This window comes from Puma concolor, chromosome E4 (assembly GCF_028749965.1).
Source record: "Puma concolor isolate L17-30 chromosome E4, mPumCon1.1.hap2, whole genome shotgun sequence".
Lineage (NCBI taxonomy): Eukaryota > Metazoa > Chordata > Mammalia > Carnivora > Felidae > Puma > Puma concolor.
This window is the reverse complement of record NC_141683.1, coordinates 5,312,862-5,336,866: the sequence shown is the minus strand read 5'-3', so window position 1 is coordinate 5,336,866 and position 24,005 is coordinate 5,312,862. Positions and strand designations below refer to the sequence as shown.

Genomic DNA, 24,005 nt, shown 5'->3' with positions numbered 1-24,005 from the left:
CAGCTTCCCTGCTTGTGCACGCGCGCACGCGCGCGCGTGTGTGTGTGTGTGTGTGTGTGTGTCTGTGTCCCAGGGAGGGTTATTTATATCTGGTACCACAGACTCCTCCCACATGCTCAGGCTGGGGTAGGGGGTCCCACGTCTTTTCAGGGCCTTCGTGGGATTTGCACATCCATGGGGGGAATCACCTTCTTCAGCATCAGGAAACTTGGGTTCTAAACTCGGCCCTAAAGGTGGCCCCTCAATATCTCCACCTCCTGGTAATCGTGCCCGTGTGTAATCACCTCTTTTTTTTATTTTAAGATTTTAAGTCATCTCTACACCCACTGTGGGGCTCGACTCATAACCAGGAGATCAAGGGTCGCATGTTCTACTGACTGAGCCAGCCAGGCGCCCTGTAATCACGTCTTCTTGAGTGTGGGCTGGGTGGAGTGGCTTACTGCTCGTGAGTAGAATGTGGCAGCAGTAATAAGCTGTCATTTCTGAGATTAGGTTCTGGAAGGTTGCGTTTTCATCTCGGTCTCTTTCTCTCCCTCCGTCTCCCTCTCTCTTTCCAACTCCCAGCTCTTTTTGAGGAGCCGGGTACTATGCTGTGAGCGAAAGACTTCAAGACAAGGAGCCAGGGAGACCACCAGCCAAAACCCAACGAGGAAGTGATGTCTTTGCGAACAGATCATGGGGACTCGAGGCTGCCAAGAGCTACAGGGGTGAGGCGGGTGGTACTGGCCCCGGGAGGACACCTTGACCAGTGAGGGATCCCGAGCCGGAGGCACCAGCTAAGCCGTGCCCGGATTGCCGATCCACAGAAATTGTGAGATACAAGATGCTTACTTTCAGCTGCTGAGTTCTGTAGTTTGTTACACAACAGTCGATAACAAATATGGTCCAATGAATTCACGGTTTTGCTTAAGCCAGTTTGCATTGGCTTCAAGTCACATACAACGGAGAGACTTTTAATTTTTTTAAGTACATTGATGGAGAGGGAGGGGCGGGGGGAGAGACTGGAGGGAAACTGGAGACAGAAGAGAATCCAGAGCGGGCACGGCACTGTCGATGCAGGGCTCCGGCTCACAGACTGGGAGCTCGAGACCTGAGCTGAAATCAAGAGTTGGTGGCTTAACCGACTGAGCCACCCAGACGCCCCTGAAATTTGATTTTTTTACTGTTTGTATTCTGTTTTGAGTTCCCTTATATCCCTGTTGATTTTTAAAACATGTCCTCTTTCAAGTTTGTTTATTCATTTATTTATTTTGAAAGAGAGACAGAAAGAGCGGGTGGGGGAGGGGCAGAGAGAGAACGAGAGAATCCCCAGCAGGCTCTGCGCTGACAGCTGCTACAAGGCCGTAGCATGAGAGGACCTGGAAAGAAAACTTCAGGAAGCGGGCACGGGTCGTTTCCGGTGACATCCAGTGAGTACCTGTCAGGCGTGAGACCCTCTCGTAAGACTTGACATGCACGGATCCGTTTAGCCCTCACGACCGCTTTATGAGACAGGTATTTTTTGTCACCCCCATTTTATAGATGAGGAGACTGAGGTACAACGAGGGTAATTAGCTTACTTTGAGTTTTATAGTTAAGTAAGAGCTTGAACCCAGGAAGTCTGGGAGGAAGGGGGGAGAGAGGGGACAAGTTGGATGGCAGGCATCTCCTATCAGAGGGCGTCTTCAGAGTTTCATGCTGCACAAGCCTGAGAGTCAGGGCCTCCTTAATTCTGTGCAGCAGGCACCTCTCTTGCCTCACTCTAGTCCTGGCCCTGTGGCTACAGCATGATTGTCCAGAGAGAACTGCAGGGCATGTGGCCAGATGTTTCCACAAGAAGCCCGGATAAAGGGTCTTATAACCCAGGTGTCATGGACTCAATGTTTGTGTCCCCCCCTCCCCCCCAAATTTATATGTTGAAGTCTTATCTCCAACGAAATAATATTAGGAGGCGGGACCTTTGGGAGGTGATTAGGTCATGAGGGTAGAACCCTAGTGAACAGAATTAGTGTCCTTGTGGAAGTGGCCCCAGAGCTCGCCCTCACCCCTCCCTCCATGCGACATGGCAATGGGAAAGATGGCCGTCTCTGAAGCAGGAAGTGGGTCCTCACCAGATACCGAATCTGCTGGTGCCTTGGTCCCTCAACTTCCCAGCCTCTGGGAACTGTCAGAAGAAAAGTTCAGCTGTTTATAAGCCACACAGTCTATGGTGTTATTGTTAAGAGCAGCCTGAATGGAGCAGGACGTCAGACTAAAGGCAAAGAGCATCCAACAGGTATTTTTAAGCAGGTGTGCAGGGTTATTCAAAGACCTTTTGGAAACTTGGTCCAGCAGCGGGGGGAGGGCATGGAAGGGAGGGGACTGCAGTGAAAGCACAGGTAGGGGGCTATTAAGGAGCCTGGGTAAGAGCAAGAGGGCAGCCAGTCTGAGTGGGAGGAGAGGGCAAAGGCGGGAGAGGGTTCCAAGATACTGATAATAATAAGACTCGTCACTAACCTGTATTGAATAGCAACGATGAGTGACGCTTCGTGCTTTACATATATTTTCTTTTGCTCCTCAAATCAACCCTATGTGGTTGTGCTGTCAGCCCAGAGCCTGACACAGGGGCTCGATCCCATGAACTGTGAGATCATGACCTGAGCCGAAATCAAGAGTAGGACACTTAACCGACTGAGGCACCCAGGCGCCCTTAGTTGGTACTCTTATTATCCTCACTTTAGAGTTGAAAAAACTGAGGTTTAGCAAGGGAAATGTCATTGAAATAACCTTCTTTGTAGTGTGGACACAGGTGGACACGGTCTTGTGACACGTAGAATCCAACTGAAGTATTAGCATTTAAGAACCGTAAAACCTAAAAGAATGTGAATTTTGATATAATGCAGTTGGCAAAGGTCCTGTACTCACTCAGTCCCTATCTGCACAGAGGGAAGGCGAATCTTCTCCCTGAGCTGTGGACAAAAAGGCACCTCGTGTTGGGAATCAGGGAAGAGGCAGGTTGGCTTTGGTATCTCCAGTTTCTCAGTGTCCTTGGGCCAGGCCAGCAAATGTGGACAAACGACTGGAACATTTCTGGAATCCCTGCTACTGTCCCAAGAGTCCAGCTGGCCATGGGTGCCAGAATTGCCCATCTCCTGGGCATTGCCCCCAGAGAGCATCAAACCCCAGCGTGGGCTGCAATTTGGATCCTGTAGCCACTGTCCCACGTTCTGCTGCACAGGCTCACTGCCAGCCCCCAACCAGCCCTTCATTAACTTTGCAACGAAGGTGACCCTGCGTTTTACACGATTATATTTTTTGACTTCACTTTGGATATTATATGGGGTTTTAACATGTTTCTACTCCTGCAAATTCAAAGAATATGAAAAGAATACAGAATTTCAATAAGGTTAAAACTCTTTACACCCAAACAGAAAGACACTTAAAGGTCTTAAGAGCAAAAAGCAACGCAACATCAAAGCAAGTGCTAGGGTTACAGTAAAGGGAAGACTTAGGCGATATCGCTGTGCAAGTCGAATCTAGGGACATGGGCTATGAGACCAGCCTTTTAGAGGACGTCGACAAAGCAGGTGAAGGGACCTGGGTAGGGACCAGCAGTTAACGTCTCAGTGATGTTTCTGGTCCCTAAGCAACCTTAGCTGGTGGAGAAGGTGCCCTAGAAAACAGCTGGAATTGAGATGACATAACTGGGTCCTTGGTGGCTACGTTTTCAATCCTGGAGAGAGAAGGAATTCAGAGTAGGCGTGCTCAAGGTATCAGTAATTTTTGCTCACATATATGTATTATTTGAGACATCTAGCCTTTTAAAGTAATGGGTAACGTTGTGGTTCTGATCTGAACTATGTAACTGAGTAATTGATTTACATTTGCGATTTTGTTTTTATTAATTAATTAATTTTTATTGAAGTAGGGTCGACACACAATGTTACATGAGTTTCAGGCGTACAACATGGTGACTCGACAAGTCTATACAGCATGCTGTGCTCACCACACGTGTGGCTGACATCTGTCACCACTTAGCGGTGTTACAGTTGAACCCAAGTTCATATGAAGTATAATGCCTTAACCTTGTGAGCAAATTTACAAGTCAAAACCACACTGAGATACCACCTCGCGCAGGTCAGAGTGGCTAAAATTAACACTCGGGAAACTACAGATGTTGGCGAGGATGCGGAGAAATGGGAACCCTCTTGCACTGTTGGTGGGAATGCAAACAGGTGCAGCTGCTCTGCAAACTGGTGGAGGTTCCTCGAAAAATTAAAAATAGAACTCCCCTACAACCCAGGAATAACACTACTAGGAATTTATCCAAAGGATACAGGAGTGCTGATGCATAGGGACACGTGTGCCCCAATGTTTATAGCAGCACTATCAACAATAGCCAAATTACGGAAAGAGCTCAAATGTCCATCAACTGACGAATGGATAAAGAGGATCTGGTTTATATATACAATGGAACACTACTTGGCAGTGAGAAAGAATGAAATCATGCCATTTGCAACAACACGGATGGAACTGGAAGGTATTATTTTTTAATTTTTTTTTAACGTTTATTCATTTTTGAGAGACAGAGATAGTGTGAGCGGAGTTGAAGCAGAGGGAGAGGGGGACACAGAATCCAAAGTAGGCTCCAGGCTCCGAGCTGTCAGCACAGAGCCTGACATGGGGCTCGAACTCATGGACCAGACCTCGAGATCATGACCTGAGCCAAAGTCAGACGTTCAACCGACTGAGCCACCCAGGTGCCCCGGAACTGGAAGGTATTAGGCTGAGTGAAATAAGTCAGTCAGAGAAGGACAGATATCTTGTTTTCACTCATATGTGGAACTTGAGAAACTTCACAGAAGACCATGGGGGAGGGAAAGGGGAAAAAAATAGTTATAAACAGAGAGGGAAGGAGGGAGGCAAATGATAAGAGACTCTTAAATACAGAGAAAAAACTGAGGGTCGATGGGGTGGGGCGGGGGCGGGGAGAGGGGAACATGGGTGATGGGCATCGAGGAGGGCACTTGTTGGGATGAGTACTGGGTGTTGAATGTAAGTGATGAACCACGGGAATCTACCCCCCAAAGCAGGAGCACACTCTCCCCAGTGTATGTTTAGCCCATTTGACAATAAATTATATTAAAAAAAACCAAAAACCAGCTCTTTCCTCTGGGCTGCCGACATGCAGGAAACTTCCGGGCCACGTGAGCCATGGCCATGGCCACATCGACAAGCACCAGAAGCACCCAAGAGACTGGGGTAATGCTGGTGGCATGCATCACCATGGGATCAACTTTGACAAGAATCATCCAGGTTACTTCGGAAAAGTTGGCATGAGGCATTAGCACTTAAGGAGGAACCAGAGCTTCTGCCCAACTGTCAACCTTGGCAGAGCCTGTCATCGTGAAGGCCATGTTCTTCAGTAGAAGAGCCGAGGAGACGATCAAGGGTGTGGGCGGAGCCTGTGTCCTGTTAGCTTGAAGCCACATGGAGGGAGGTCCATTAAATATTACCAAATGCTTTTCTCTTCCGGTCTGAGCACGAGCTCTCTTGCACCCCTACCTCTCTCTCTCTCTGTGCATTGGAAAGCCACCTAACAGCTTCCAGGAATAAGGGTATGAGGGCCCAGGCTCCCCTGCCAACTCACCTCAGAAAGCGTGCAAGAGATAGCACCAGCACTTGGAGGACTTGGCCCACGACGTACCTTGAACATTTTCATCTATAAAGCGAGAATATTCGTCACTAGCTTGTGTGTGTGTCTTAGAGTTGAAAGGCCTGTTTTGCATCGTGTCCTCTGAAAATACGACGAGTGGGAGAATAAAAAAAACAGAACCTAGAAACAAAACCAAAAACGTATGAGTAAGTTTATATGAAGCTTGCAATACTTTAAGGCAATTTAAGAATGACCGTACTTAGAAGCTCAATGTACTAGATTTACAAGCCTTCTTTTTCTTTTTAAGTTTATTTATTTATTTTCAGAGAGAGAGAGAGAGAGAGAGAGAGAAAGAGAGAGAATCCTAAGCAGACAGTGCTGTTAGTGCAGGGCCCGACTCGGAGCTCGATCTCAAGAACCGTGAGATCATGACCTGAGACGCTTAACCCACTGAGCCACCCAGGTGCCCCGATTTACAAGCCTTCTTTAAGTATTTGGGGAATCTTATTTGTTGGTTCAAATACTTCGTCCAAGGTGCTGGGGGGATGGGGCACACCGGTGGTGCGGATGAAGGTGTGCCCCTGCCGTGCACAGCATCATAACCCTGTATGGTAACTCTACTGGAATAAAAATAATAAAAAAATAAAAAATATTTATATCTTGTGTCTTAAACAAAGAAAAGCAAGCAGAAGAGCTATATCATAAAATCTGTTTTCAACCTTGAAAAAAAAAGAAAACACTTTAAAAGGAAACTAAACATATTACATTCAACAGTGGGATTTAAAGTTTTTAAAGGAATCGATTCATACATTTGTAAAGTGAGTCAAATATTATCAATAGCCCCCAAGAAGGGGGTTAAGGGTTGCCAGATTTGTAAATAGAATATGATTTGTAAGCTGAACTGCCCTTAAGACTGGCCTTTTTTTTAGTAAATTGAATTTCTTTTTTTAGTAAATTGAATATGAATTCTTTAAAAAAAAATTTTTTTTTAAGTTTACTTTTGAGAGACAGAGAGAGACAGAGCACAAGCAGGGGAGGGGCAGAGAGGGAGGAAGACACAGAATCCGAAGCAGGCTCCAGGCTCTGAGCTGTCAGCACTGAGCCCGATGCGGGGCTCGAACCCACAAACCATGAGATCACAACCTGAGCTGAAGTGGGACCCTTAACCAACTGAGCCACCCAGGCGCTCTGAATATGAATTCTTTAAAGCAATATAGCCTATGGATAATTAAAAAAAATTTTTTTAAACATTTATTCATTTTTGAGAGACAGAGAGAGCTAGAGCGCGTGCAGGGGTGGGGCAGAGAGAGAGGGAGACACAGAATCCGAAGCAGGCTCCAGGCTCCGAGCCGTCAGCACAGAGTCTGATGCGGGGCTCGAACTCACGAACCGCAAGATCCTGACCTGAGCCGAAGTTGGACCCCTAACTGACTGAGCCACCCAGGCGCCCTGCCTATGGATAATTTTTTAATGCACAAAACCCATCTCTTAGGAAATAAATGATAATGGGGAAGTATTATTGCCTGCGAGGTCGTGTGCTAAGGTCATCAGTAGGCAGCAGAGGTGCGATTCAAATCAGAAAGCTTCGCCTCCACACCACAGTACCCAGCCCTGAGGCTAAACCATTCCGCATTACTTTGTTTTTCTATCAACGTGATTTTCTTTCCCACTAGCCTGTGAACAATGTGCTTGCAGAGACTTCCTTTCGTCTTTGGACGCCCAGACCTCTGCACGGCGCCTTGGTGGCGCCCGGCAGGAGCTCATCTGTATGGCAAAGAAATGAGTGAAGAGAACTCAGTGACAGTGGCATCCAGAAGTCCAAGAGAGGAGAGACTTTCAAGCAGGGAGGGTCCCACTGTCAAATTTAACTGGTGGTCATACAAGATGAGGACCAAAGGGTCTGCAGGCCGTGGCCGAGGAGAGGTCAGTCGTACCTTGTTAAAAGCAATGCGGATCCTCTTCAAGTCTTGCCGGGGCACCTGACCTCTAGGCCCTGAAGGCCAGGGAGACACCGGTCAAAGTGTGAGAAGTACGGGGCCCGACAGGAGACGCCAGTCACGGTCACATCCTCACGGAGACGCCAGCGCTCTGCCTAGCCCAGCAAAGCCTTCGGGACTATTTGGTGTAGAGAGGTGGGGGGAAGGGGCGGCCACACCCGTGCCAGCTCTCCCCTCACCCCTCTCCCCGCGGATCAGGACTTTCCTGCAACTCCTTCAACCACGCCAGCAAAAGGGCAAGAGAGCAAGATAACATCTGGCCCAGTGTTTCATGGCTGCAGGCAGAGGTGGTCCCAAGGGTCTTGTCCCCTGGATCCTTCCGGCCTGGGCCCTGTGCTAAAGAAGCTACAGCCAGCAGCCCGTGCCTTCCACCCTTCTGTCCTCGGGCCATCTGCACTTGAGCTTCTCCGCCTGCTGACTCCCGTCTGCTCACGGGCTCAACCAAGCACGCAGGAACTGAGCCCTTACTCTGTGCTGACGCTGAGCCAGTCACTGGGAATTGCAAGAAGAGCGGGGAAGGCTCCTACCCTCGAGGGGCTGAGTGTACTTGGGAGGACGTGCAGGTGAGCAGGTATTTATATACAGTCGGGATAGATGTCATGATAGAGGTAGGCACGGGGGACCCGGAGAGGCCAGAAGAGGGCGTCTGTTTTAGCTTGGGCCTTCAGGAGAGTCTTTCCCACGGTGGTGATGACATTGGGGAGGGCCAGTGGGAGCCAGCTAGTGCGAGGTAGGTGGGGTAGGTGGCAGAGACGAGGGCAATGCGGTCAGGAGCTTGCGGGAGCCAGTTTACGGGGGTGAGGAGCCCTCGGGGCGGTGCGGGGAGACTCTAGAAGCAGCGTGCAGCGGCCTGGAGTCCAAGATCTGAGATGTGGCGACGCGGCAGGAGGCCAAGGTCATCAGGAAGCAAGAGAACGTGAAAGGCCTCGTCCACCAGGGCTGTGAGCCGAGGCTTTGCCTTGTAGGGGACGGGGGACCTCGGAAGGGTCTAAAGCACGGCTGTGAGCATCATCGGCGTTGGCTCTTAAGTAGCTCACGGCGGCCTCCCACCCTTCTCTCTCCCGTGTCCTCTCGTCTCTGCATCTTGTGACTCCAAAGCCGCATGTGATTATTGTGGTGAACCCTAAAAACAGGAAATGACTGGGGGCTGATATTCACACATTCGCAGTCGGCCCACCTGTCGGCAGGCAGGCCGGTCTGCCGGTGAATATTATGGGCCTTTCTCTACCGGGGTCCCTGCTCCTGCTTGGTCTTTTCGTGGGTAAGTCTCTCCCTGCCACTACCCTCCAGGCGCCTCCAGCTGCCCGCGCAGGGTGTTGCTCCAGCCACGGGTAATTTTCACTGAAGATGCTGCGTCCCAGGAGCCAGGCTATGTGTGTGTGTGTGTGTGTGTGTGTGTGTGTGTGTGTGTTGCACATGCTGCCGTCTCAGACCGCGCAGGCCCAGTCTGTGTCCTTGTCACCCTCACATTTCTTCTGCTGACGAGTCACAGGGAGCCCGGGTGTCCCTACACTGGCTGATGGCGGGGTCATGGGATCGAGGACCTGCCTCTTCATCTTGCCATTTCACGCATGACCTTCGGGTGTCCCAGTCCCCTTCCTCCCTCTCCCACCAGCCCCTGTGAGTCACCCTCCGTCATGAAATGACTTGAGGAGGGGATCTCAGGCCTGGCACTTGGCAGCTGTTTCTGTCCCTCTAGATTCGCACTGCTTGCTCCTGTCCCCGAGGACCTGAGCGGGGGCAAGAGACAGGCCTGGGAACCAGAGGCCCCGGGAGAACGAAGCTCGCCAGAAGCCTGCGGTGACTGGGCCAGGCTCTTTCCGGTCTAAGCAAGTTTCACGCTTTCGCTTTCACTCTCCTTCGGGGGGAAAACGAGGGCACAGTTCTGAAGGTCACCTGCCTTCAGGGTTGTCCGCACCCCAGGCTTTAGGGGGGCCCCTAGGCCCCAAAGGTGGATCCCTTGGTGCGTTTAAAACTTGGCGGTGAAGGGAAGGAAAAGTTCTTCGCTACCCTCAAGGTCTCCCACCCGAACTGACAATTACATCGATGTGAGACAGGTTCACAGGAGAAAAAAACACCCTGAGTTTGAGGACGTGCATATGGAGACCCGATAATGAAATGGAGACCTGCAGACATGCCCGAGAAGGCAGTCTTTATACTTTTTAGAGAAATCTGCGAGGAATTGAGCGGACAAAGAACGCTTAGCTTTGGGGCTTTAACTAGTAAAGAATTCTAAACAGACGTTGGGCAGGGAGTAGTTTAGTGAAAAATAGTTGTTTATTTTTCTCACCTCTGGTGATAAGGATACTCTTCACCTCCTGGTCCAGGGAAGGTGCCTTTCACATGGGAGATTTATTTCCTGTGTTCAGGGGTCAGAGGAGGGTCTGAGAACCCCTGTACTGGCTGCCTCTTAAGTAACTTAAGAAAAAACCTTTTTTTAAAGTTTATTTATTTATTTATTTATTTTTTTAATTTTTTTTTTCAACGTTTATTTATTTTTGGGACAGAGAGAGACAGAGCATGAACGGGGGAGGGGCAGAGAGAGGGAGACACAGAATCGGAAACAGGCTCCAGGCTCCGAGCCATCAGCCCAGAGCCCGACGCGGGGCTCGAACTCACGGACCGCGAGATCGTGACCTGGCTGAAGTCGGACGCTTAACCGACTGCGCCACCCAGGCGCCCCAAAGTTTATTTATTTTTGAGAGTGAGAGAAAGAGAGAGAGAGAGAGAGAGAGAGAAAGAGACAGAGTGCAAGCAGGGGAGGGGCAGCGAGAGAAGGAGACACAGAATCCGAAGCAGGCTCCAGGCTCCGAGCTGTCAACACAGAGCCTGATGCGGGGCTCGAACCCAGGAGCTGTGAGATCATGATCTCAGCCGAAGTTGGGCACTCAACCGACTGAGCCACCAGGGCGCCCCAGTAACTTATTGAAATAACCAAATAGGGACGCCTGGGTAGCTCAGTTGGTTGAGCGTCCGATTTTGTTCGGCTCAGGTCATGATCTCGAGGTCTGTGAGTTCGAGCCCCGCGTTGGGCTCTGGGCTGACAGCTCGGAGCCTGGAGCCTGCTTTGGATTCTGTGTCTCCCTCTCTCTCTCTCTCTGCCCCTCCCCTGCTCGTGCGCTCTCTCTCTCTCAAAAATAAATAAACATTAAAAAAAAATAACCAAATATGCCCAACTGGCCCCTCTTGGGGTGGCCTGCCCTTGGTCCCTACAGACGTTTATAAACAACGTCTGCTTAAATTAAAAAAAAAAAAAATCTGATCCCCACGACATACTTGTGATAGAGATAAGGCAGACAGTATCACACACACCTTGCGGATGATGGACTGAGGCTCAGAGAGACTAGGTGACATCTTTGGGGACACACAGCTGGCGATCTGTGAAAATGGAGGTGAGTGCAGCCCAGCAGCGGCAACACGGAAGCTCCCAGAACAGCGTCCTCGACGGAGGCAGCAGAACTGGCATGGAGATTCATGTCGGGTTCTCCTCACCCCTGCTTTCCTATTCCCTCACAGAGCAAGCCCATCTGGGAGCTTTTCTCTCTCCAGGCCAGGCTCTGGGTGGCCCCTGTCCACAGGGACATCTCCCAGGCATATGGCAAAATAATGGGTAAGACAGGAACTGCCTTAAAGATAGGGTGCCTTAAAGGAGGGGCGCTTGGGTGGCTCAGTCAGTGGAGCGTCCAACTTCGGCTCAGGCTATGATCTCACGGTTCGTGAGTTCAAGCCCCAGATCCGGCTCTCCCCTGTCCCCCTCCCCACTCTCCCTCTGCACCTCTCCCGCTCACACTCTCTTTCTCAAAAATAAATAAACATTAAAAAAAAATGTTTAGTTCTTTGGTTCGGCTCGGTTCTGGAAACATCTACTCATGCTTTTGTGTCCTGGGTCCTGTGCTGCGTGTGTGGTGAGGACAGGGGTCAGCGGGACCCGGGGGGGTGGAATTAAGGATGACGAAAGCCCATCATTGGCACTATGGTGGAGTTGACAGAGTGTCAGCTGTGGGGTCACACGAACTTGGATTTTCATATGGACTCTGCTGCTTCCTGGCTGGTGACCTGGGGCAAGTTTCTCAAGAGCTTTGAGTCTCACGATCTTTCTCTCTAAAGAGGGAATAAGAACAATCACCTTACGGGTTTGTTGTGACGCGCCTCCCCTACTCGGCACGGTGTCCGACGTTTGGGGTTCGTGTCCTGATCTGATCCCCCCGTGTCTCCCTTCACCTGAACCAGAAACAGGATTCAGACCGAGAAGCCCTACACGCGCCCAGGGCACCTACCTAACCCAGAGGCCGAACCACCCCCCTGCCTTGCTCCCTCAGATGCTAATTTCCTTCCGCCTTCTCTCCTGGGGCTTGTGAGCCACCAGGAGAGACCCGCACGGGGCCCTCTGTATGCGACAGGGCGAAGCGAATGCTTAAAACCCAACAAGCCAACGAAAGCACGGGCTGAAGGAAACCGGGGTGGGGGGCATGGCTGGATCACGAGTACGGAGCCCAGCAAGGAAGCGGCACTTGGGCGAGGCCTGATGGGTCACTGCACTCCAGGCGACGAGGACGGGCCAAGCTGCTCAGTCAGGGCGCAGGCCCCGGGGCCAGCGCGCCCACACCGGCCGCCTTGGTAGGCTTCCCGTCGGCGTGCGTCATTCTCTACGTGGGAGCCGTCGCAGCGCCACACAAGTGGACCCCAGGCTGTCCGGCGGATGGCGTGGTGGGTTCACAGGAAACTGACACGTCCCCGGCTTGGGGCGCCTACTCTCACAGGGCAGCAGCCCCTCTCCCACCCCTTGTCCCCACAGCCACTGTCCCAGGACATCCCAGGTCAACTTTCGACAGAGACTCAGCACCCGGCCTGGGACCAGGGACGCAGCTGGTGCTTTTGGATCCCATTCTGAATCAGGGTCCGGAGCCTTCTGGAACCAGGCAGCCTTTTCTTTCTGAGTCACTGTGCAGCACACCTGGGTCAGTTTCAAACCTTCTGGTTCCTGGGACTGGGTGTCAGTGTTGCAAGAATTTGCCCACAGAGACGGGTCATGCTACCGAGCAGCGGTAGCCTTCATTTCTCGACAAGGGTGCTGGCTAGTTTTTTGTTTTTTTTTTATGTTCAGTTTTGAGAGAGAGAGAGAGAGAGAGAGAGAGACAAAGTGCAAGCAGGGGAGGGGCAGAGAGAGAGGGAGAGAGGGAGACACAGACTCTGAAGGAGGCTCCAGGCTCTGAACTGTCAGCAAAGAGCCCGACGCGGGACTCGAACCCGCGAACCATGAGATCATGACCTGAGTCAAAGTTAGATGCTTAACCGACTGAGCCACCCAGGCGCCCCATGGCCAATTTTTTTTTTTTTAATTTTTTTTTTCAACGTTTATTTATTTTTGGGACAGAGAGAGACAGAGCATGAACGGGGGAGGGGCAGAGAGAGAGGGAGACACAGAATCGGAAACAGGCTCCAGGCTCTGAGCCATCAGCCCAGGGCCTGACGCGGGGCTCGAACTCCCGGACCGCGAGATCGTGACCTGGCTGAAGTCGGACGCTTAACCGACTGCGCCACCCAGGCGCCCCCCAATTTTTTTTTAATAGTTTCATTTATTTAAACTAAGCTCTCCACCCAATGTGGGGCTCGAACTCACGACCCCAAGATCAAGAGTTGCTTGCTGTATCCACTGGGCCAGCTGGGTGCCTGGGTGCTGGCTAGTTTTGGCAAGATGATATTCCAACGATGTCAAGAAGGTTCCACAGCAGTGAGGAAGGCCAAGGTAGACTGGTGTGGCCAGTAGAAGTAGAGTAAGCCCATTTTAGAATCATATTACGACTCATTTAGAAAGTATTATTATTACTTATTACTCACATCGATAGGAAAAGAGTAACCCGGGTCCTTCGCACCAGAAGGAAAGGCCAATGGGGTCAGTTGAGCACAGTGCTGGTGGTGGGGGGGTCGGAAGCTTTGTCCTGAGCGGGTAGAGCAGGAACGTCCTTCCTCATAAGAAACTGACTCACCCGAGTGCCTCCCAGTGGAGACAGAGAGGTCCGTGGAGCTGGCTTCGGGGCCTCACAGGCCACTGTCCTCTCGTGCTCTGGGAGGATCGCAGGGCATTTTGCCCAGACTCAGATTAGCCCGTGGTTCCAGCCTTTGCCTGGGTGACACGGGCAAAGTCACCGGGGAGCCATGGCAGAGCTGTTCCTCCAGCGGGAAGAAAAAGCTACGGTTAGCGAGTGAGGATGAACACGTGGAAGCTGAGTGTTGGAGGGAAAGCTTCAGAGAAGCTTCTCGGGGTTGAGTTTGTGTGATAGGAAATATTCCTATTTGATGAGGCATTAAAAACAATTTTTTTTTTGAATGTTTATCTACTTTTGAGAGAAAGAAAGAGAGAGACGGAGAAGGTGCATGCAGGGGAGGGGCAGAGAGAGGGAGACCCAGAATCCGAGGCTGTGAGCTGTCAGCGCAGAGCTGGATGCAGGGCTCGAACCCACAGACCACGAGGTCATGACAGGAGCTGAATGAAGTAGGACGCTTAACTGACTGAGCCAACCAGGCACCGGCCCCGCCCCACCCCTGCCCCGCCTCCTTTATTTAAGTGCAGGAAGATGCATTTGCTCCACGGTCAGGTTCCCATGGTCGGGGAGACAGCGTTTCTGCCATAAATCAGGCCGGGCCGGCCATGGCCTTTTCTCAAACAGGGCGAGGGCACTGGGGCTTCTGGGACGTCGGTGGGACTCTTGACTAGGGTGGGCCCAGCGCTGTGGGAGAGCCCCTCTCGCTACGCTCCAGCGAGGTGGCAATAGCGAAGGCAATAGGCCAGACTTTTGTCCTTCGCAGGGAGTTTCCCAAGTCACTGGGGCCTCACGACAGCCCTGCAGCTGGCAGGAAGGGGTTTTTATTTCTAAGCTGCTGCAACAGTGTCGGAGAGAAAAAACGACCCCTCGACAAAAGTGGCAGAGCCGGGAATAGAACTTATGCACCTTGTTGCCACATCCTGCGCTTCTGGTTTGTCACTGCGTTTATGCGTTGCAGAAGGAGTCGTGGGGGAAGGGTGTGGGGCCCAGGCTGGAGGAGACACAGTGGGGGTGGGGGGAGGTGGCAGCCTGCCTTCTCCCCCGGGGGGACATTCTGGGCTGTGTGGTCCTCTCTTGCCCAGTTGAGCCGCCCCTGCGGCTGCCATGGGGAGGGCCCCAGGGCTGAGGCCAAATGACAGAACAGGCTTCTCGCGTGCCTGTGGCCTTCTTGAGTGTCCTGACTGTCCGTTGTCCGCAGCTGCTGCTCTCCCTGCAACCCCCAAGGCTCCTGGCTCTGCCCTGGGGAGGCGAATAATGGCCACATGGGTATCTTCTGGAAGCATCTGAGTTCCTGGTCCTGGGGGGAAGAAGGGATGGGGTGTGGGTTGAAGAGAGCACAAAGGAGCGGGAGAAACCTCAAAGGCACAGGGCCCAATCTTGGGGAAGCCTTGTTGGGCGCCCGGAAACTCAAAGTATGCTGCAGAGACCCCTACTGGGGAGAGATGTAATTACAACACGGTTCCGCGCTTGCGCAGACACACAGGGCCTGCAGCAGGTCAGCGCAAGGGTGGGAACCCAGGCTTTGGGGTCCGAGCCACTGGATTTGGGTCTTGGGTCAGTCACGCAATGGCTGAGACTCTGGGCGAGTTACTGGAAGCTCTCTGAGCCTGTTAAATGGAATAGGTACAAAACCTCCCCTATCTATTTCGTAGGGTTGTTCCGGGGGAATCAAAGCATATGAAGCGGGGCCCCTGGGTGGCTCAGCCGTTAAGCGTCTGACTTCTGCTGGGGTCAGGATCTCGTGGTTCATGAGTTCGAGCCCCGCTTTGGGTGAGCCCTGCTTTTCTCCCCACCCCACCCCTGCCCCTCATGGGATTCTCTCTCTTTCTCTGCTCCCCTCGCTCACTTGTGCCCTCCCTCTCTCAAAATAGATAGTGGCCTTTCTCTCAAGGCCACTGACTTGGCCTTGAAAGCTCAAAGCTCTCCAACAGACGTGGGCAGATTCGGCCTCTGTCTCTCCCTGTGCGTACTCAGGGTGGTGAACCACCTCGGTGTCAGTGCCTCGTGCCTTCTGCCCGGTGAAGGGAGCGCCCAGGGTAGCTCTGCAGTCTTCCCTTGGTGATTTTTGTACACGCAGCGCAGCTGGGCCGGCCCCGTGTCGCACCGAGCTCCAGGATCAGTGACAATGGACAATGCATCTTCATCCTGACTTGTGTGGCAGAAAGCAGAGGAACCTCTGTGGCCTACAGCCGGATGCCTCTGGGACCCCGGACTGCTGTGTCCTGCGGAGGGTCTGTCCTCGGTGTCTCCTTGAGGCCCCGGGGACAGTGCTGTGGCCTTCACCTGCGCGGTCCAGGACGCAGTCAGTAACAGTAACCCGTCTCAGCGCCGCTCTTGTGTGCAGGTACCTGGCCCCCCGGAGCACATGCCCTGTGCCGCAGCTCTGGAGGGGACGGAAGGTGGAGGACGGAGTCCTGGTCCTGCGCAGGCCCTGGGGAGAGGGGCTAACACCCTCGAGAGAGGGCGTCTGGGCCAGTGTGGTCGGGGGAGAAGGAGGAGAAGGCCTAGGGGGGCCAGTGGGGAGGTTGGAGGAGTTTGGGCGGGAGGCGCTCAGCAGTGGGGGGTGGGGGGGGTGCTGGGCTGCCCTGAGTGCATAGGGAGACCCCAGCACTGAAGCTGTGGTTTTCTGTCTGTCTGCAGGGCCAGGGATCCTGGGAGGGGACACGGTCGGGGAGACAGTGTTCGGTAGGTATCCCTGGGGAGTCGGCCACTCGGCCCCTGGAGGTCCCAGCCGGGCAGGAAGTGGAAAAGGTTACCTGGAGCTCTGGACAGCTTGTCGCTGTTATGCAACCAGGACCCGGAGGCAAACCAATCCTGGCTGCTGGGACTTAGGGACCTTACAGCGAACGACTGTGTGTCCTCTCTGCAGATCAGGTCCCCAAGGCTGCAGGGCCCTGGCCCCTCCGGAGCCTGGATAACTCTGCCTATTTGTCAACGCCACCAAGGATTTCACCCTGCGGGTCTGTGGGGGGGGGGGGGGGCGGAGGGCTCACATCTGAACTTTCACCTTTCCGCTCTGCCCTGCCTGACCAGGCCAGAGTCTCCTCAGAGCTTAAACTTGACTTTCGCACAGAGAGAAGCTGCGGGAGCCCGATATCGCTGCCGGTTCCCGGATGGCGAAGGGTGGGGCCCGCTGTGTCCCCCTGACGGGCTCCCTGCGACAGGCCTGAGAGGATGCGCGGTACAGTCGGGCCCCTCTTGGCCGGGTGGCGGGGGTGGGGGACCACTCTCACGTCACCTGGACTTCTGGGGTCGGCGACAGCTATCGCTGCACGGCCAGGAACCGGTCAGTCAGAGCTCGGGCTCAGTCCCCACGGGGCCCCTCTGGGCAGGTAACCCCTTCCTGTGAGCCCCCTCCTTGACAGCCTGGGCCTAGGTCCTTAGCATCCCCACCTGGCTTGCTGGGGACTCCAGGGCTGGTCGAGGAAAAGGCGGGCGGGATCACTGAGGGCAGTGAGTGTCTCTGGGGTGGCAGGAAACGACGCTTCTGGTGCCATCACCCCAGGGCCTGCTGTCCAGCTTCTGTCTGTCCGCCCCAGACCCTGCGCTTGGCTCACTCCTGGGTCTCCCCCGGCCCACCCGCTCCTGCAGACCCACTGAGGAGGAGCCCCAGACCTTGGCCGCGTCCTCAGAGAAGCCTGGAGCTGCTCTGAGAGGGAGATCCAGGCTGTGGCTCCTGTGGCATCCGGGACGGCCTCTCCCGGTGTCCACAGGCCGCTGCGGGAAACCGCTTCGGTCCAAACACATTCTGTCCCTCTTCCCTCTTCTTGGCCGACTTCTGGACGTCTCTCTGTTCCCTGTCTCTGAGTCCCATGCTCCCCCCCACTGAGCCAGCCAGGCGCCCCCCCCCCCCCCCCGCCCCGAGCATTTAGAAGGTGCCTGTGTTGTTGGAGGCTTCGAGGAGAGGTCTGGATACATCGCCACCCCTCTGGGAGCTCAGTCACAATTGTTACAGTTCGCCCCTGACCCCACGAAATGACTTGAGCGGGGACAGAGCGAGTTGTACGAGAGCCTTTGACCGTGTCTGGCTTCTCCATTGAATGAGACCAATGCTCATTCTTAGTTCCTTCTGTGTCTCCAATATACAGCATGGAATAGGCGTGAAACATGCGACTCTGAGGTGTATTTAGGGAGCAGCCTGTGCTGGGTGTGACAGGACCCAAGGACACATGGTCACGGGTTGCAGACGCTAACATTCTCCCGGCCCTTCCAGGGCGTCCGGAGGGCAGTCCACCTCCTTCCCCCTGATTCGGCTTCCTTAAGGGGCCTCCAGCCCACCCACACTTCTGACTTCTTTTCTTGGAAATCCCTTCCCCTGTCTGCCTGTCTTCCATTTCTTCTCTTTCCTTCCTTTGACGCCAGTTCCTAACCTGTGGTCATTGTTTCATTCAGCCTCCTTCCTACTTTGCTCCTTGAAGAAAGAATTTCTTCTCTTTTTGGTCCTGGGACCTTTGCTGATTGGATACATTCGACCTTGACACGTGGAGAAGTCAAGAGAAATAATGTGAGGAGGGGGGTCACCCTGTGAGACACAGACATGAGTGCCACCTGCTGCCGACATCTCCCGGTGAGAGAGGGACACCAATCCCGAGTAAGACATAAACCCTATTTCATTTGCAAACGGAGTTCGGAATCGCCAACAAGCTGTGACATAGCTTCGGTTTAAAACAACCTGTTTGGGGCACCTGGGTGGCTCAGTCAGTTAAGCATCCAACTCTGGATTTTGGTCCAGGTCACGATCTCACATTTCGCGAGTTCGAGCCCCACGTCTGCACTGACAGGGCCGAGCCTGTTTGGGATTCTGTCTCTCCCTCTCTCTCTCTGTCTGCCCCTTCCCTGTGCTCTCTTTTCCTCTCTCTTTCAAAATGACTGAACTTAAAAAATAAAATAACCTGTTTATGTTTTGTTTAATCTTATTTTATTTCATTATTATTTTTTAATGTTGATTTCTTTTTGAGAGAGCCAGAGCACGAGCGGGGGAGGGGCAGAGAGAGAGGGAGACACAGAGTCCAAAGCAGGTTCCGGGCTCCGAGCTGTCGGCACGGAGCCCGACGCGGGGCTCGATCCCACGAATCGTGAGATCGTGACCTGAGCCGAAGTCAGACGCTCAACCGACTAAGTCACCCGGGTGCCTCTGTTCAATCATACTTTAAAGTGTTCAGAAAGAAAAGAGGGCTTATTCATTTTAGAAAAGTCGAACGTTTGAAACATAAGAAGGTTCATGAAGTGATTAAGTGTTGTGAATATGTGTATTCATCTTCTGTTAACATTGAAGGAAATGGGCCCAGAGGCAACTTAAATTTTTTCTCCTCGGAGCAGCCTTTTGACCACCTTACTTAAGCAAATCTTTCCTCTTATTCATAATGTTGTACTCAGCTCAGTTTGGTCAAATTATCACAATCCGTAAATAAATACTTCTTTGTTGGTCTTTTTGTTTACCGTCTCTTCTCCCCCGCAAGACGCTCAGCTCCATGAGGACAAGAGCTGTATCTGTTTAACTCACAACTGCAAACTCAGAGGGCAACAGAGTGCTTGGCTTGTGGTGGATATTTCAGTATTTTTTGAATGAATGAATAACCAACGGATGAGAGTTGAGAACATTTTGTCTTAAGTTCAAAGACCGTCAGGTGTCGTAAAAATCTGGGACCTGTACCATTGTGTGTGTAACCGTGTGTGTTTTCTTTCTGCTTTTGATGGGGTGCTTTTGAGTGGGTGGGGGAGAGGGGCAGAGGGAGAGGAAGGGAATCTTAAGCAGGCTCTACGCTCACTGTGAATCCCCATGTGGGGGCTTCATCTAATGATCCTGGGATCATGACCTGAGCCGAGCAGGACGCTCAACTGACCGAGCCACTCTGGTGCCCCAGGAAGTGAGCTGTTAACAGAGATTCCTTTTTACCTAAGAAACGTAGCTGCCTAATAGGGCATATTTGTTCTCCAAACCTTTCCTCTCACCTTCCCGCCAACGGCCTTCCTCCCGTCTGTATCCTCAGACTCCTACCTCTTTCCTGAGCTCACACAGGCTTCGTGCGGCCTCACTGTCTTTGGAATTCCATGTCTGTGTGGCTTCCCTGCGCGCAGAAAACTGAATTGATTTTCTCCTGTTAATCTGCCTCCTGTCAGTTTGATTCTTAGTCCAGCTGGAAGGACCTCGAAGGGCAGAGGGAATTTTTCCTTCCCAACACCTTCTAAGTAGTTTGTTGGGGTCTAGCCTTGACACCCTATAATCGGTTTCTTCCGCTGAAATTTTAGAAGCACCACTCCTTTGGTCCAGATACACTGACTTTCTTTCATGTCCTCTCACCATGTCGAAGGGTCTTGGCACAGGCTCTGCCCTCTGCCCTGGCTCTGCTTTCCTGTAAGTAGCTCTTACTCGCCGTAGATCTCAGCTCGATCATTACCGTGTGGGAGAAACCTTCCTGGATCCTGGCAGCACCCCTGGTGCAGGTTACCACTGCACCATGCATCTTTCTTTCATACAAGTCATTGCCACTGCAGTGGTATTTGAAGAATAATTTGACTCTTGGCCTCTAAAAAGGAAACTCTTGGGGCGCCTGGGTGGCGCAGTCGGTTAAGCGTCCGACTTCAGCCAGGTCCCGATCTCGCGGTCCGTGAGTTCGAGCCCCGCGTCAGGCTCTGGGCTGATGGCTCAGAGCCTGGAGCCTGTTTCCGATTCTGTGTCTCCCTCTCTCTCTGCCCCTCCCCCGTTCATGCTCTGTCTCTCTCTGTCCCAAAAATAAATAAACGTTGAAAAAAAAAAAAAATTTTAAAAAGGAAACTCTTTTCCCTCTCTACTGCACCAACTAAAGGATGACTTCTCTGTTCTTTTCTGCTCAAAGCGAACACATCTGGCACTAAATTTTGTGTGGCTCTTTCACCCACACCAACCGATTCTCCAACACCAGCTAGGAGTCCTACAGTTCAATAAAATTTTGATACTATCAGCGTCAGACCTGACAAGTGAAGAGCCCAGTCCCAAGAGACTGCCCGCTTCAGAGGCCAGTGGCAGGTTTGGGCGCGCCATACTTCTGACCAGCCCACGGTGGTCTAAGGGTTCCCACAACCCTCTCCTAGGAGTCAATAATTTGCTAGAATGCTTCACAGAACTGAGGAAACACAATCTTTGTATGGAGGTGTCATTAGGTGGGCATGATCCATTAATCGTTGGACATTGGTGACAAAACCTTATCTCCAGCCCCTCTCCCATCCCTGGATGTTGGGATAGGAGGTAGGGAATTTACGGGAAATGGGGTTGAAGCTCCAACCCTCTAATCATTTTGTGGGTTCCTCTGGCAACCAGCCTACACCCTGAGGCTATCTGGGAACCTTCAGCCACCAGTCACCTCATTCGCTTACAAAAAGACACTTATCTCTTTGAAGATTCCAAGGGTTTGAGGAGCTGTGTGGAAGGAAACTGGGAGACAGACCAAATTTATATTTATTACTATCTCTCAATATCATAGCCTCTCTCATTAGAATTAAGCGCCCTGAGGACAGAGACCTCTGTTTGGTCCCTGCTCTATTTTCTGTGTTCGGCACAGTACCTGGTACTTAGCGATGCTCATTAAGTCCCGCTGAATGAGTCAGTAATAAAGGCACGCATGCCTGGGTAAGTGAATACCTGCCTGACAGCTTTTTCTCTCCCCAACCAGACTTTCTATATTTGAGAATCCAGTATCAGCAGCTCAGAAACCCCAAACCACACTGCTTTGGGTGCTTGCCACCTTTGATGACTCTTGATGTCCTAACAAGCAGGCGGTTTCCTTTACCTGCTAGTTGAGCTCATGAGGCAAAGCCTTTTTCTGTGCGTGGGTTTGGTAAAGGTCTTACTGAGGGTCCAGACTCCAGATCTATTGGGATTCCTGGGCTCAGTTTTGTCACTGGTTTAAAAAGGGGGGCTAAGTCTAGTTATTTCACCGTTTGAACTGGCTTAAAGGAGAGGGGGTGGGCACGGATGCATTCTGAAGCCTGGCAGTCATTACTCTCCCCTCCCAAGCTTCGCCCACTCTAAAGCTACTCCACCCTCAAACCACCTTCTCTGAGGCAGAGTAATCTTTTCCTCTGATCATCACTGTCCTAGGGGCTTCTCTCTTCTTCTCACCTCATTCTTAGCTGGAGGAGGCACTTTCCATCCTCCTCCACGGCACCCCGCCCCCAGGATAGGGGTCTCAGACTTTCCCCTCAACTCCTCACAGTGGGTCACACCTCTTTATTCTCACTGAACATTTATTTAAAACTTCTTCCACTCCATTATGTAAGACATGATTTCTCATTAAAGAACATTTGGAAAATGAAGATAAGCAGAAGAAAACTAAGCCACCTAAGATATCACTTGCCCCGCCCCACCCACCTCCAACCAGCGTTAATATTCTGATGTTTTTTCTTCTAAGTTTTTCCTTGCATTGGTATTTTTAAAACATAGTTGTAATCATACATCACACTAAATTTTACTTTCGACTTTTTTTCACTTGTGACGTTGTAGGGGAGGGAAAATAATCTCTATCCATTTCTGGGTTCTGTGGCTGAGACCCTCCACCTCTCATACCAAAAGATTAACAAGAGAAAAACAAAACAGAAGTTTAGTAACACATATACAGGGGAAATACCCAGATACTGAATAAAACTCCCCCAAATGGCCCAAGCCACCATCTTAAATATCATCTTCAACTAAAGGCAAAAGAAAGATGTTTTGAGGGAGAAGCCCTTTATGGGAAATTAGCAGGAAAAGTATAATAAAGGGTATGGTTGTCCTGTAGATTTAAGTTGGTGCCTCCTCTGTTGATAAGATTCTTTTGTAATTCAGAGCCATCCTTCTCTTTCTGGTACAGGAGGGAGACACCTGTACATATGGAGCTTTCTTTCATAGATGTAATTGTCCCTTACAAGAAGGACAAAAGATCGTCTCTGTCTGCGGTTTCTTAAAAATAATCAGCTCAAAATAATCCTTATGCTCAAGAAGCATACTTTGAGGTGGCACATTCAACGACCCTTCAAAGTCAAAGTCATAACATTTTCTAGTTTTATAGCCCATAATTCCTAACGTGCCTGTTCGCTTCACCTTTCCTTGTGGGTAGACTCTTCGGTGGTTTCCAGAATTTCACTATAATAAATGGGAAAATAATGCATAATCTTTGTATGTAAATCTCCCAGTGTCTTTTTGAGACAAGATGATTCTCAATCCCATTCTTTGCCAGGAAGCTTTTTTTTTTTTTTTTTTAAGTTTATTTTGAGGGAGGGAGGGAGGGAGAGAGTGTGTGTGCATGCTTGAGTAGGGGAGAGGCAGATAGAGAGGGGAGAGAGAATCCCAAGCAGGCTCTGTACTGTCAGCATGGAGCCCGCCATGGGTACATGAATTCATGAATCGTGAGATCATGACCTGGGCCAAAACGAAGAGTCCAGCGCCTAACCAACTGAGCCACACAGGTGCCCCGGGAAGCATTGTTTCCAAGTTCTTTCAACACTTGGAGGAAAATAAATTTCCATTTCCCCCATCTCTTCCTGCCCCCTTTGCTGTAAACCAGTGTTGAAATACACTTCTAGGTCCAAGATGGGCCACTTCTGTTCAAGGTACCACGGAAGCAAATCAAAACTTGAATACCTTTTGTGTCCCTGCAAATGTTCCACTTGACCAGAAACTCAGTGGCATTTCCAGTCAACCAACCTCCAAATGCCAAGCCAGCTTGGGACCTTCTCACTCCAAACAAGGCTGGCTATGTGGCTCTAGTCAATCAGATGTTTTCTATTTTTCTCTTCCTTGCTCTTTATTCTTTATCCTATAAAGGCTTCTTGCCTTCTACTCCATTGTGCAGTTCCCTGATTGGAGACTGCCCACTTCATGAAGTGTTTAATAAAGTTTGTTTGTATTACCTACTTTTTGTTAATTATTTTTTAACTCCAGTGCGGGGAAGCAGAATATACCACCTCAAAATGTGCCACTTTGGCATGTGGATTACTTGGAACTGTCATCAATCAAGACCCAGCAGGCTCAGGAAAAGCTTTCTGCCTCTCCAAATTCTAATTCTAACAGAATTTAGAAAGAGGGTCTGTACCAGAAAGAGAGCCACTACCAGAGGTAATGTTTTCATCCAAGAGACTTATCTACACGGCAGGGCAAACATTGTGTACAAAACATTTGCTCTTCTCATCCTCCTGTGAATCACCTTTCTCCCCTTTGAAATCCTAGACCCCTACCCCTTTCCTTAGCTCAGGATAGTGTTAAAGCCTCAATTACCTGACTGGCTGGGTCTCATATTTTTATGTGGCCCCCGAATATATGAAACCAATTCTTTTCACCTGTTAATCTGTCTTGTCAATCTAATTGTTATACCAGCCAAAGAACCTAGAAAGGAAGAA

At 51.3% G+C, this 24,005-nt stretch overlaps 1 long non-coding RNA gene and 2 pseudogenes across 2 annotated transcripts; all 3 read left to right on the top strand.

The window, feature by feature from the left end:
- The first annotated feature begins 5,030 nt into the window (after positions 1-5,030).
- On the top strand, positions 5,031-6,300 carry LOC147572278 (large ribosomal subunit protein uL15 pseudogene; annotated as a pseudogene).
- A 2,470-nt stretch (positions 6,301-8,770) lies between these two features.
- LOC147572277 (uncharacterized) lies at positions 8,771-11,422 on the top strand. The gene is made up of 2 exons (XR_015245879.1): positions 8,771-8,872; positions 9,311-11,422. It is a non-coding gene; the product is annotated as an uncharacterized LOC147572277 (long non-coding RNA).
- Positions 11,423-14,705: 3,283 nt separating this feature from the next.
- On the top strand, positions 14,706-19,083 carry LOC147572276 (uncharacterized; annotated as a pseudogene). Its single transcript, XR_015246375.1, has 6 exons — positions 14,706-15,425; positions 15,733-15,967; positions 16,257-16,340; positions 16,525-16,619; positions 16,829-16,987; positions 18,048-19,083. The product of XR_015246375.1 is annotated as an uncharacterized LOC147572276 (transcript).
- The last annotated feature ends 4,922 nt before the right edge of the window (positions 19,084-24,005 follow it).